The sequence below is a fragment of the Diadema setosum genome, chromosome 10, assembly GCF_964275005.1.
Source record: "Diadema setosum chromosome 10, eeDiaSeto1, whole genome shotgun sequence".
NCBI lineage: Eukaryota > Metazoa > Echinodermata > Echinoidea > Diadematoida > Diadematidae > Diadema > Diadema setosum.
The window spans coordinates 23,056,024-23,070,360 of NC_092694.1; the positions used below are offsets into that span (position 1 = coordinate 23,056,024).

Below are 14,337 nucleotides of genomic sequence, written 5' to 3' on the forward strand. Positions count from 1 at the left end.
TGAAATTGGGAGTGCGATTACCGGTAGAAGCGTCAAAATGATGCGGGCTTGTGTGAGTTTCTTTCTCAAAACAACAGAACACTTGACAAGAACTACATGAGGGGTGAATATTTTGATATGGATGATCGGCTACTGATCATGTTAGATTCCACTGTAAATCACTGTTGCCAATGATTAATTTAGTTTCCAGTTAGTTTTCCGTTGTTGTTTTCTGGCTCACTACGCCATCTGCACATATGTTGGTCTACGACGTTTGCAAACAGTCACATAGTCAGCATACACACAACTACAATTATCGGATAATTTCTATTTTGGATTTTATCATTGTGTAGGCCTGATCATGTGTTACAAAATACCCTTAATTAAGTAGATCTTGGTAGGGCAATTCTTGTACATCCATAATTGAATTACTTTTTCTCACTGCTATACTACGAAGTGGAAATGTTCAAGGATGCAACAAGTGAACGCATCATAGACACCTTGGAAAAGATGTTCTGTAGGTACGGAATCCCCATGTCTGTTACATCTGACAATGGGCCACAATTCAGGTTAGACACATTCAAGACCTACATGACAAAGAATGACATCTGTCATAGGCGAACGACGCCACTACGACATCCATCTGCAAATGGTGAAGTAGAGAGACAGAGTAGGTCACTTCTAAAACCCATTAGAATTGCGCATGCAGAAGGTAAGGACTGGAAAAAGAAGTGCGATCTTATTTGTTCGCATGTTGGACAATTTCACACTGCACAACAGGTGCAACACCTGCTGAGTTGATGTTCAATCAAAAACTAAGAACTAAACTACCAGAAATCAGATGTAAGAGCTGTGAGCATAGGCAAGATGAAGAAGTGCGTGACAGATCGAGACGCATTAAGCAAGCACAAAAACAAAACCTACATGGATGAGCAAAGAAATGCATAACAGAGCATGCTGAAAGAAGGCGACCAAGTTTTGCTTAGACAAGCGAAACATGACAAACTGACTACACCTTTCATCCCAAAACCATACACTTTGGTAGAGAAAAGGGGAAACGGTGTAACAGCAGGATCACCAGAAGGTGTAAGATACAAAAGAAGCAGTACACAAATGAAAAGGTACAACACTGACAATGAAACGGACGAAACAATGTCTGAAAATATGACAACACAAGACACTACTGACACAAGAAATGGAACTGACTCAGAGACTGCACAAAACTCAAAAACTAATGTGATGGATAGACCAAGAAGAGAGGGAAGGAAACCTCCTGAAAGATTCAAGGATTTTTTTGTTACATAAGTAGTTTTGCATGATTGTAGATTTGTATGTATTGTAAATGAACAACACATTTTGCTTTGCATTTCAATGAGTGTAACACGGTATACTGTTATATGACATTCAAAATTATGTGAAAGAATCCATAACTAAAACAAATTTTGTACTCATGTGGACTAACAAGTCAATAATTATGTGGAACACTTGGCGATGTCACAAGGTCGACTTCTATGAAAGAAGGAAAACACAGTTTAATTCATTTGGTATACACACAAAAGTAAGATAAGTAATCTAAGGCATTTTTTTTTTTGCACTCATTGCCACAATTTTCAAGGATTATTAATTTATTGCAGGAATTTGTGGATCTATTGGCCCAAATTCATGAGATGGTACACTCTTTGTCCATGGTTTAAACCATGGACAAAGACCATAGTTTTGTATGGGGTGCCAAGTGTCGCATGGCCTATTTCATTATGAAATCAGTCATTTCGTTACGAAATGTTAAGGAAGTGACTGATTTCATAACGAAACAGGCCATGCGACACTTGGCGCCCCATACAAAACTATGGACTTTAATTTGTCCATGGACAAAGTCTTTACCACCTCCGTGAATTTGGGCCATTATGTTTGCAACAATTCATAATGAAATTCACAAACTAACCAATATAGGTATTGGTTAAATTGAGAATGTCTTATATTTGATGTCATCATGTCAGAAGCTTATCAACATGTATAAGAAATATAATTTTTGAAGTGACCAAATTTAACAGTGAAATGTAAAACACAAACCAGAGTAAGGAAAGTATTTTCTTGTTGAGAAACCATTACATTTGTGTGTATATGGGTACATAAAGCAAAATGCAAGTTAAGACTGAGTGTGTGAGAAAGATTAGTAAGTATGTAATGTATTTGAATTGCATTGATTCATTGGCAGCTAGCTGCGCATGCGCTTTGCGAATATTACACGGATGCAACATGGTGAACCAGTAAGAAGCGTGTCAAAGTGTCTCTAAACGAGGTGCAGTACCTAGGCAATAAAGTCAGCGAAGACGGGTTGCAGCCAACAGAGGGACGAGTTCAAGCCATCAACTGAACCGACTGAATCGACGAACGTCAAAGAGCTGAAGGCGTTCCTGGGCATGATCAACTATTATGCCAAGTTCCTGCCGAACCTGTCAACAATGCTGGAACAACTTCATCGTTTGTTGCGAAAGAACGCATGATGGAAATGGGGACCAGAACAGCGAAATGCGTTCTCACAAGCGAAAGAAACACTCAAGTTAGCACAGGTGTTAACGCACTATGACACCAGCAAACCACTGGTCCTCACCTGTGATGCCAGCCCACATGGAGTGGGGGCAGTGCTTTCACAAGTGATGGAAAACGAGACTGAAAAGCCAATAGGCTACGCATCCTGCAGCCTGAATGATGCTGAAAGAAATTATTCACAACTATAAGGAGGGTCCAGCCATCATATTCGGAGTGAAAAAGTTTCATACCTACGTGTATGGGCGCAGATTCGTCGTCAAGACAGATCACAAACCGCTGCTTGGTTTGCTCAACAACAGCAAGGCCGTTCCAGCTATGGCATCCCCCCCCCCCCCCCCCCCCCCCCCGCATGATTCCCTGGCCGTTGACTCTCGCAGCGTACGACTACGAGCTTTTCTACCAGCCAGGTCCGACGATCTCCCTCGACGTCGTCTCCCTCAACAAGTCACAGTTGAGCGAACACCGATCCCAGGGGATATCGTTTTGCTCATGAATGAGATGAAAAAAAAAAAATCGCCAACAAATACCGCGAATGTGAGAATGATGACGCAAAGAAATGCGATGCTCTTGCATGATCGCGATTTTGTCATGAATGGGTGGCCGGAAAAACCACCGGATGAAAATGTCAAGCCCTACTTCAGCAGAAAGAGTGAGTTGAGTGTGCACGAAGGATGTGTACTGTGGGGTAGTCGCGTTATACTCCCACCCCAACGTCGCGCTCAAATGCTGGAAGAAGTTCATGATGCCCACCTGGGCATTGTAAAAATGAAGGAGATTTGTCGAAGCTGTGTGTGGTGGCCCGGGATCGACAAGGACCTGGAGAGAAAGGTCCGAGCATGTGTCACTTGTCAAGCACCTCAGAAAGAGCCGCCAAAAAGCACCCCTTCATTCGTGGGAGCAACCTTCGCCGCCGTGGTCTATAATGTCTATGAAATGTATATGTCTGTAAATACAAGCCTGATCATCAGTTGGCTGCCAGAACTCAATTAAAAAAAGATATACTGCACACTTGCCTGTGCATATAGTCATTCTTCATACTTCACTGTGAGAGAAGAATACCAGTACTACATGACTGAACGTGCTATATTGGAGGCTGTTATGACCGAAAGGGTTTTTCTTTTTTTTTTTGAATCATAGAATGCGACAGCCATGCTCCCGATCATCTCAAGGACAAGTTCTCTGAGATGTGTCCTATATTTAAGAACGCAAACATCGCCAGAGATGACATCGGGGAATTCACGAAGGCGTTTGCTGAAGACCATGATAACATGATAACGCCTAGAAGGAGCCTCATAAGGAGAATGTTCGCTACTCAAACCATGATCATCAGTCCTCTCCTCAAGTGGTACCTACTGCATGGACTTGTAGTCACGAAGATCCACCAAGTCGTCGAAATACACCCCACAGTGACGTTTTCAAGACTTTGGCGAGGCAGTCTCAAAAGCTTGATGTGATGGTAATCGGAATAAAGACAAAGCTATTATCGCAGACACCATGAAATTGATAGGCAATTCGTCATATGGTAAAACTATCACCAACAAGGAGAAGCACTGCTCGTGAAAGTCGGCAATTTCATCAACACAGCAAAGTGTGTGCAAGATAAAAAACCTTCGGTCTTAAAACCTTGACACGACGGTGATCGGGATAAAGATAAAGCCATTATCGCATATGCTATCATATGCAATTCATCGTATGGTAAAACTATCACCAACAAGGCGAAGCATCGCAACGTAAAAGTCGGCAATTTCATAGACGTATCAAAGTGTGTGCAAGATATAAACACACAAATAATGTGCAAGAAATTGAGTTGGCGAAGAGGACTGGGGAATTACTACGGCTTTCTGGTAAAGTACTTGGATCTTTGTGATTATCCAATGTGTCAGATGGACACGGACTCGGCTTACGTGGCCCTAGCCGGGAATGCAATTGAATCCCTCATCAAACCAGACAAGCAAGAGGTATTCGAACAGGACAGGTGCAACTGGATACCGGGAGATGACACCCAAGAACATGCTCGTATACTAAGGCACATAGCATACTACTGCCAAGTGCCTCTCTTTCGGCAAGCTACATTTTCTGGAGACTCTTGGTAGTCCTTTATTCAAGTACCACGTCACCGCCTGCCACTGATTTTACTGAGGTAGCTACGCATCGATGTGATTGCGCGGAACTGGTTGCCATGCGAAGTAATCCGACTATGACTTCACTTCAGCTTGACGACTTCCCCACACCCGATTCAATGATACGCTTGTGTGCGACACCTCGAATGGGCGACCTCGCCCATTTATTCCCTGCGAGTGCAGACGAGCCGTATTCGATGGTACCCACGATCTCACCCACCCCGGAGTTCGCGCTTCTCAACGCCTGATTGCGGAGTGCTACCTGTGGCCTGGTATGAATCGAGATATTTGTAAATGGGCTCGAGAGTACACCTCTTGCCAACGAGCGAAAGTGCATCGCCATATCAAGGCACCCATCAGTACCTTTGTCACGCCCTATGCCCGCTTCAACCATGTTCATATCGACCTCGTCGGCCCGTTGCCATCTTCGAATGGATTTTCATTCATTTTCACTTGTGTCGACCATTTCACTCAATGGCCCATCGCCATGCCTATCGTGAACATCACTGCTGACACCGTAGCAAAAACTTTCGTCGACCACTGGATTGCGTAGTTTGGAACGCCAGCTACGATCACCACTGCAAAAACCCTCCATGGAAGGTTATCAAGGCTTGAAGAGCAGAGTGGCAACCTACAGCATCAATGGTCTCTCGTCCAAGGACAAGATGTGGAGTGCTACCACTGAAAGAAACATGGCCACTTCTCGAGAGAGTGTACCGACCCAATCCAGCTGGAAAACTTCACCCAGTGCTGAGAGTCAAACTCTGGGTGTTGTGTCAGAGAGAGAGGATAAAAGCTTAAAAACAGAAGGATTTACATTCGACGGTTTGTTGGGGACTGCCACTCTGTCAAGATAATTCTTGCAGGGGAATATAGAACATATCCGATCATCAGCCATTGCTTGTGGACATCTCCCGTCAAAGCTCTCAAATGAGTCACTTAACACCAAATATTGAATGAGTTTTATATTCTAACCAGGAAGCTATTCACTTTGTGATGGACCTACTGATAAAGGATATCTTGGCTGGGTTGGAGCCCCTGCATTTTTTTTTTTCCAGGAGCTTTAACATTTTGGGTAAAACTAACTACGTTTTCGAATGGTTCTGTTGTCATTTGTACCACTGAATCATGTCAAAATAATCTAAATGCAGAGCATGCTCATCGACCGATATATCGGAGAACACATTAGTGACAAAATGTGGAAAGCTCTGGACGTCAATGGTGAGATAGTGGACATTCTTGTGTTAAAAATCATGGAAATGCTACTTCGCGAGATGGCAAGAACTTGATAGAGTGGTCAGAGATAGACAGATTTATGAGCTCCAAATGGAACTGGCAGGAAGTTACAACATGACGAGATGGAGAAGTACCAACTCAGGAAGAACCTGCTTGATTTTTCATGGCCTGCTTGAACAGGAGTGACAGGACATGGATGATGTTGTTAAAAAGATCTGTGAGAAGCTAGATAACGACCTCAAAGTCAACGACCTAGACAGGACACACCAGCTTGGAGTTCACATACACAAAAGTCTGATAAAAGAAAGAACTGGCTTGTTTTGGGATATAAAGAAAAAAAAAACACACTGAAGACTGACATAGTGTGTAGACTTACGATGGCTGTATAAAAATGCTCATGCAAGACTCCTCGAAAGGGAGTTGCCTGATGATGCATTGGCCACCATACAGCAATTGGTACAAATGATGTCAGAGTTCAAATTATCAACAAAACATTCTTTAACTGGTGTGCATTGCGGGCAAGGAAAGTGTTCTGATCCCTGCCCACAGTTTCGAAGTCATCACTACGACTGGCCAAACATGAACATCAGAACTAGTCAACTGGTTCTTGCAATCTTTAACAGGAATCGGGAGTAACCTTTGGGTGACATGTGTTCCTAAAGAAAGGATGTGAGTAGTAGTGGTCAACACAAATGAGGAAGATGTCTTTTTGAAACGCTGCACACCTGGCGCCTGTGTTCAGCAGGCAAACATGATCGATGACCAGAGTGCTGTATGGGACAGAGGGCAGGAGGCAAAGACAAAAGGCTCACTGACCAAATCAGCGGTTCCCTTTAACATGACCTCTCTCAAAGTACAGTGACCTTTTCAAAGATGGACTGGGCAAGCTGAAAGGGCAAATGCAGATTGTCATTCATAAGGATGCTCAGCCCAAGTACCACAAAGCGTGACCTGTCCCCTTTTTGTTGAGAAAACATGTCAAAGACGAGTTGGATCACTAATTACAAGAGGGAGTGATTCAACCTGTGTGTTGTTCTTTGAGATGCTCAGCCCCGTTGTACCTGCCATGGTGTCAGGTGCTTTACAAATATGTTGAGATTAAAAGACAACAGTAAATTGGCTTTCTGAGACTGACATCTACCCCTTTTCAAGAGGGTGACAGCAAGACCAAGAGTAATGAAAGTAGTCTCAAAGATATCACTTTATCACACGAAAGCCATTGGCAAATGGAGAAGCAGGTGACTAGCTTCCTCACCATTCAAAGACTTTTGAATGGGCACCTGATATGAAAAAGCAGAAGAGTGACTTGTTCAGGATGCAGATCTTGAGGGAACATCTCAATAAGAATACAAGCGAGAGAAATTAAACTATTGGTGCCAGGGTCTATCGTCATAGTCATCATCTAGGTCGACACAAGATTGCCGACAAGTGCTTGCCAAAGGTCTGCAAGGCCGTTGCTCATCCAAGGGATGCAGCTATGAAAGTCGTGGAGAGGGTAGATTGTACTGGGAAAGCACAGTAATCCATACTTGCATATGTGCATAGGCAGGAGTTTCACACAGGTGGAAGATATAGTCTATTGTCATGAAAATGCATCTTGAGTCTTTGACTGTATAGAAAGGAGGTGGATATTCCACACCTCTCATATTTTTCTTGTGTGAATGACAGGAAGGTTACATCTCCAACGAAGCACGATGCATAATCATGCACAGGATTCTCAACCATAGATACATCGGACGTCAGGGGACAGACAACAGGTCAAGGCCCCACCACAGCTGTGCCTTCCACAATAGACTTCGAGCAGCTCAAAACTCAACTGGCAGTTTTGATGGAGAATCAACTGTCGGACTCCCAACGCAAACCACCCGTCGGGCATCATGCGAAGCATGTACCCCAATCTTTCGCCGGGAATCCGTGGCGTAGCCAGGATTTGGTCTACGTATTTGTGGACCACAAAATCTGGAATTTCCTTCTGCCGAGGGCAAGGGCCACCAATGCCAAGTCACAATTGCAACTGAATACTGTGAAAAGTCTCCTTCCATTTGTGGATGTTATCCTACCTTAAAGAGGTCAAAAAAGGCAAGAAGACTGTCCATATTGAGAATTTATAATGTCTGGCCTCATATGGCCTCAGCCTGGCTGGTTATGCCAGCTATCAAACTGGTATGAGGCGTCGGGAAGACATTAAGTATTATCTGCATGTTATATGCATGAAAACAGTGCCGATAATCGATTCCCTATTTGGAAAAAAATCTGTCCAAAACTTTAAAAAGCATTTCGGAAGCTTTAAATGTGGGCTGGAAGGTATCGCTGGCAAGCTGATCACCTATTGCGATCGGCAATGCCGTCGCAGAGACAATGGCCCCTATGATCGCGAACCTGCCACATCATAAAGGGATGCTTTTTGCCAACCGGAGCCCCCAGCGACTGTTTCCTGGACGCCTCCAGCTGGTCATAAGGCTTTAGCCTACTTTCGACCCCCAACTCATCTCTAGAGGGCCGCATACACCACAGCCAAGCCTGACGCCAATTACTATAAATTCTGACACTCTGTACCCAGTATAACCAATTTATAGTTGTTCAAATGTAAAAGTGAATAACAGCCCAAGTTTCCCCTTTGAGGTCTTTGTGATGTACCCAACAATACACATTCAAGTGAAATCGGATAGTAAAAACAAGCAAAACATAACACACACTGTAGGTTACATGTGATGTGTGTATCTTTAGTGCAACATATTATTTAAGAAAAAAAAAAATTAATCAAATTTTTTTTTGTTTTGTGTTTTCTTTCTCTCTATTTTCAGAACAAACCGTCTTTTCTACATCATGAAGTTTTATATTAAGCTAACATGAAACATCACAATGCGTAGTTATAAACCAAAAACACAGGACTATTTAACATATTCCCCACTAGCAATGGCAAATGCAGTTAAAGCAGTCAAAGAACGCAGAATGGGACTAAAGATATCATGTGAGATATTTGGAGTTAAATGCACAGCACTTCAAAAGAGACACCATTTGTGGATGGGCGTCGAGGAACTGACTGGTATCGGGACTTTCTGAAGAGACATCCAACGCTGGCTCTACACAAACCAAAACAACTGACAAGCAGTCATGCCAGTGCCACAACAAAAGGGGTAGAACGGTAGTTCATCAATGGTTTGAGGTACTTGGCAAAACCCTCAGAAAACTTGGCCTGGAAAACAAACCAGCCCAGATCTACAATGTGGATGAGACAGGTTTGCCACTTGACCCATCAAAAAACAAAGTGATCACTGAAATAGGATCCAAGAATGTGTTCCGCATGATAGGAGGGTCTGGGAGAGAAAGCATCACTGTCCAAGGATGCAGATCTGGGTGCGGACATATAATTCCTCCTTATGTCATCTACCGTGTAAAGATCTTGTACAAAAATATGGACTCTTGGAGGGGTACAAGATGCCAGATACACAACGTCGACCAATGGATGGAGAGAAGGGACGCCTTTTATGACTGGTGTCAAAACATGTTTATCCCCAACATTCCCAAGGCATGTCCCATCCTTCTGATGAGCATGGGCTTTGATGGGCAGACTCCACAAGGGGCCTTCAATGAGCTAAGAGCAGAATATGGAGACGCCGTCACTGATGGTCCGTTCGCTGCCTTCTACGAGCAGATTCAGAGGACGGTCCTACAGGATCGCTCTCAAGTCCCTTTTCACATGCATCGCAGATGACTATCCTCAGGCCATTCATGATGGGCAAGGGGACTGCATCCTCGTAAACTAGTTCATGCATGGCCTAAGAGATGAGGAGCTCCGACTTCAGCTTGCCCCCATGAGACCACGCACCATGCCATTCAGGGGCCTCTGCCAGGAAGTTAGGATCACACCCATGACATCAAGGCCAGACTCCTCCATATCAGTAATACATCAGAGGACACTTTGACCTTGCTGAAGGGCATGATAGCAACATAAAAGAGGACCATGGAGAGGGTGGCTGCACGGGAGGAGAGACTTGAGGCGCTGGAACTGACGTCAAGCAGCCCTAAGGGGTCCGTTGGCCAAAGCAAGGAGTGCTGGGAGTGTGGCCAACCTGGACACTGGCAGAGGAATTGTCCTGCACGTATGGGACCAGGTGAGAGTGCGACACTCCAGGGCTGGAGGGATGCCCTTCATCAGGCCCAACAATTAAACGGGCAAGGCCTGCACCAGCAGAAGACAGGCTGAGTGTGGGCAACAAAATTTCAGTCAAATTTCAGGGCCCAGCAATGTAGATTGCCTTTTCATAAATAACATCCAGTGTACAGCCCTTGTTGATTCCAGATCCCAGGTAACGACTGTGTCGTCTTCCTTTGTTAAATCCCACCCAATCCTCTCCAAAATACCCCTTTCCCACTCTACCATAGAAATCAAAGGCACCGGCGGCCACACCCTTCCACACTTTCTCCCCATTGAAGTTGAACTACATGGACATCAATACCCAACTGATTGGGACGAATCTAATCCGGGCCTTTCGTAACGAGCAGCGGTGCATGCAAGGAGCAGCCTACCTTTCTCATGTGAGGGAGGTTAGCACTGCGTGGTACCTTGCCTGTGCTGCCATAGACGACGCTATGCCTGGTGACGACCAGGGAAGACTTGGAACCCTCCCCTACTTGGGGGCACCAAGAGTGATCCAACCGGGTGGAGAGGTTGACCTTCCCTGCCATCCACCGATAGGATCGTGGCAAGCATGCACCGCTCTGATTGAACCATTCGAACCAGCTCGACATGGTCTCCATATGGTTGTAGGGCAAACTATAGTTGACGTCTCAACAGGGGAGTGTGTTCCAGTTAGAGTGCTCAACTTTTCTGACCAGCCCCTAAGAATAAACCCAAGAACACAAGTAGCACAACTGTACGTCGCCCACTCCTATGGAGAACCCCATCACCTCGACAGTAAATCTGCTAGGCTGAACAGTCTAGCAGCCAGCCCTCCTACACGTGGCCCAATGAATACAACCCCTGTGATAGATCTGTCAAACACCCTTTTTGCCAACTCGAAAGAGGAAACAGAGATGGTCTCCCTCATTCAAGAATACGCTGACGTCTTCTCCCAACACAACTTCGACTCTGGATGTGCGACGGGAGTTGAACATGAGATCCCACTTGTCGATGATGAACCCTTCAGGCTACCTTACCGTTGAATCCCTCCCGCACAAAATCAGGAAGTCCGGAAACACATTCAAGAGATGGAGGAGGCTGGCGTTATCCAAAAGAGCACCAGCCCCTATGCATCTCCCACGTAGTCATGCATAAGGAGGATGGTACCATTCAACAATGCATCAATTACCAACGCCTCAACACCAAAACCCGCCGAGATGCCTTTCCAATGCCCCGGATCAAAGAAGCCCTCGACTCCTTTGGCAAGGCAAGATATTTCTCTACCCTTGATCTGACAAGCGGATACTGGCAAGTCCATGTAGCAGACCAAGATCGACCAAAGACTGCTTTCACCACCTTGATGGGCCTTTACGAGTGCATTCGCATGCCCTTTGGGCTACAAAATGCTCCAGCAACTTTTCAGAGGCTGATGACTAACTGCCTGGGTGACCGAAACTTTGAGTCAGTCCTCTTCTACCTGGATGACGTCATTGTTTTTTCGGTGACATTTGATGTACACATAGCCCGACTGAGACTTGTTTTCGACCCATAGGGATGCACAATTGAAAAATAAGAAAGAGAAGGTGTCAAAGTTGGAAAAGGACATTGAGAAGTTATACCAGGTGATAAAAGAACTGAGAATTACAAGGACAAAAAGGAGCAAATTTGCTATAACGTCAATAAATGTGCTGCAATCGAGAAGTTTGAGAATGAAAATCAGTCAACGAAAAAGAACTTACAAGAATTGGAAGTCGACAATGACTGTCTCCGAAACCAAATGGATGAAATCATGGCTGATACAGAGGTTACTACTTTTGAGGACGGTGTGACACAAGTGACATCCGTGTTGTATGCTATGAGCTCATCTCCCGAGGAGTGGGATCAGAACACGTATCAGACATCATTCGCTTGGTAGTGCAATGTGTTGCAGGCCTGGATTGTGGCAAACTCCCAAAGCCCACTTGTATTCGATACATGGCCTTTGAACAGGCCTTGCTTTCGAAACATGTGGCCAAGGAAGCCATTGAAAGCATAAAAAATCCAGTGACTATGCAGACGGATGGAACATCCAAAAAACATGTTCCATATGTTGCCATGCTGGCCAGTACTGACAAGGGGACCTTCGGTCTGGGACTAACTGGGGTCGAAACCGAAAACTCTGAGATTCTTCTCCAGGAAACTATAAGCGCAATGGAGCAATTACTGACTATTGAGAATGCTGTTGCCAATGAGGAAACAGTCACTCAATTACTTTTAAAAGTGAAGAATACCACGACAGACCAATGTGTGGTCAACAAAAAGTTTGTTGAACTGCTGGAGTGGCGAGAGACAACAGTCCCAAAAGTGACCAAAGACTGGGACAAATTAAGCCCTGAACTGAAGCGAAGCATGACAACTGTCAACGATTTGTACTGCAGTAAGCACTTGGTGCTTAACCTGCAGGAATATGCATTGGCAGCATTGAGTGACTGGGAGTCTGTGGAGGCAAGTGGGGGAAAGATTGGGAGAGAAAAGCATCTACCATGGAGCAGAAAAGAATCAGCTACATTTTTAGCCATACAGACAGTTTGTGAGGCATTTGGACCCAATGCAAATGCCCAAGCTGGTTGCCTCATAGAGTTCAATGATCAAGTCAACGAAGTTGGCACTACCAATAAAATGAAGGCATATCGAGGAAATCGTTTCAATGTTCCATTCGAAAATGGGGGTGCCGTTTATTTCCACCATCAACAAGGCCACATCAAAGCAGTCCATAACAACCTCCCACCAAACAAACAAAAGAACCAGCTTATTCGATCAGTAATATACGACCTGGAAGATAAGATTGTTGTTGGTGGCATCTGGGCTATGGGTCTCATCAATACACATATCACCTCACCGCTGATGAAGATGCTCGGCAAACAAGAGATCACCGTCGTGCATACGACCCGATATTATACTTGGCTTCATGAATGTGTGAGCAATTGGATGAAGAACCCACAAGATTTACTGGATGATAGCGCGGTCATGCTTGACGATATTCTTCCAGACAAAGATGACATTCATAAAGCCTTATATGCCGATGTTGACGAGGATGTAGAATTCAACACCAAACAAGCACTGAGCATTATCCTTCACAACATGTATGTCTGCATCACGCGCCAACTAGAAGACCATTTTCCTGGCGGGAAATACAATGACCCTGGAGATGACATCATCCAGGAAACAAAGACATGCCCAAAAGACAATGTCGCTGCTGAAAGGGTTTTTGCTGGTTTGGACTACCTCAAGCGCAAGAGCCCAAACATCTCAGCACTCGCCATGCAAGGGATCTTGCTTTAGAGTATGAACAAAACATCCAGCTATCTCAATGAGTGCTCTCTGTCGAAAAGAGATCAACTAGTAAAAAGGCAATCAAAAGCCGTAAAAATGTAGTTGCATTGTATCAGGCGAAAAAAAAAGAAAAATTAAACATAATAGACGTGAAGCTCTTGAAAAAAGGTTGCAGGAGAAAGAAGCCAGGGAACGTGCATTGATCTTGCAAACAGTTTCACATACAGAAAGTGTTTTAAAACTGTGTGGGTTTATTTGTAAGTCTACAGATGATGCAGACAGGCTTGTTAATACTCAGCCCGCTGATAATAGGAAAAATGCGTTGATTGCCCAGATAAAATACTACAAATGTGTAAACAGAGGAATTGTTAAAGGTTCTCTCTTTTTCATGAAATCAGAAGGGAAGCCCTTATGAGAATCAAAGCTCTCTGAAAACTTGAAAGAAATTCTCCATCACTTCCATGCAAGCGAACCTTCAACCACTGAGGGTAGCAGTGCGTCATCTCTACCAAATGACAAAGTCAGGGTCCGCGCAGAGCTAAAAGAAAAATTACTAGCAAAATTAAATTGTGGTGCCACCACCAAGAGAAAGTGCCCTTTTCCAGCTGAGTCTGTTGTAGGGAAGAAAATACGGCATACATGTTTGAGTCTCTGTGGTGAAAAGTTAGTTGTCTTCAATGGTACTGTCCTCTGTGAGAGTACACAGAGTGATATAGAGAAATTGATGGAGGATGAATACAAGTCTTGATAAGGAGTACACATTTTATACAGTGACATATGAACCCCCATATAACCAACAGTTTGTTTACCCTCTGAAGAAAGAATGGGATGATAATCTTCTCAAAATACGATAATGTAATTCAGTTCAACCATGTTATAATAACGTCCTAGGGACCATGAATGTTGTTGTTTTAAAGAACGAAAGGAGAGAGAGAGAAAAAGGAGAGAAAAAGGAGAGAGAGAGGGACCATGAACATTACCTTGTTATATCAGGAATCTCATTATATCAAGGTAAAA

At 44.2% G+C, this 14,337-nt stretch overlaps 1 pseudogene; it reads left to right on the forward strand.

The window, feature by feature from the left end:
• The first annotated feature begins 12,198 nt into the window (after positions 1-12,198).
• On the forward strand, positions 12,199-14,174 carry LOC140233861 (uncharacterized; annotated as a pseudogene).
• The last annotated feature ends 163 nt before the right edge of the window (positions 14,175-14,337 follow it).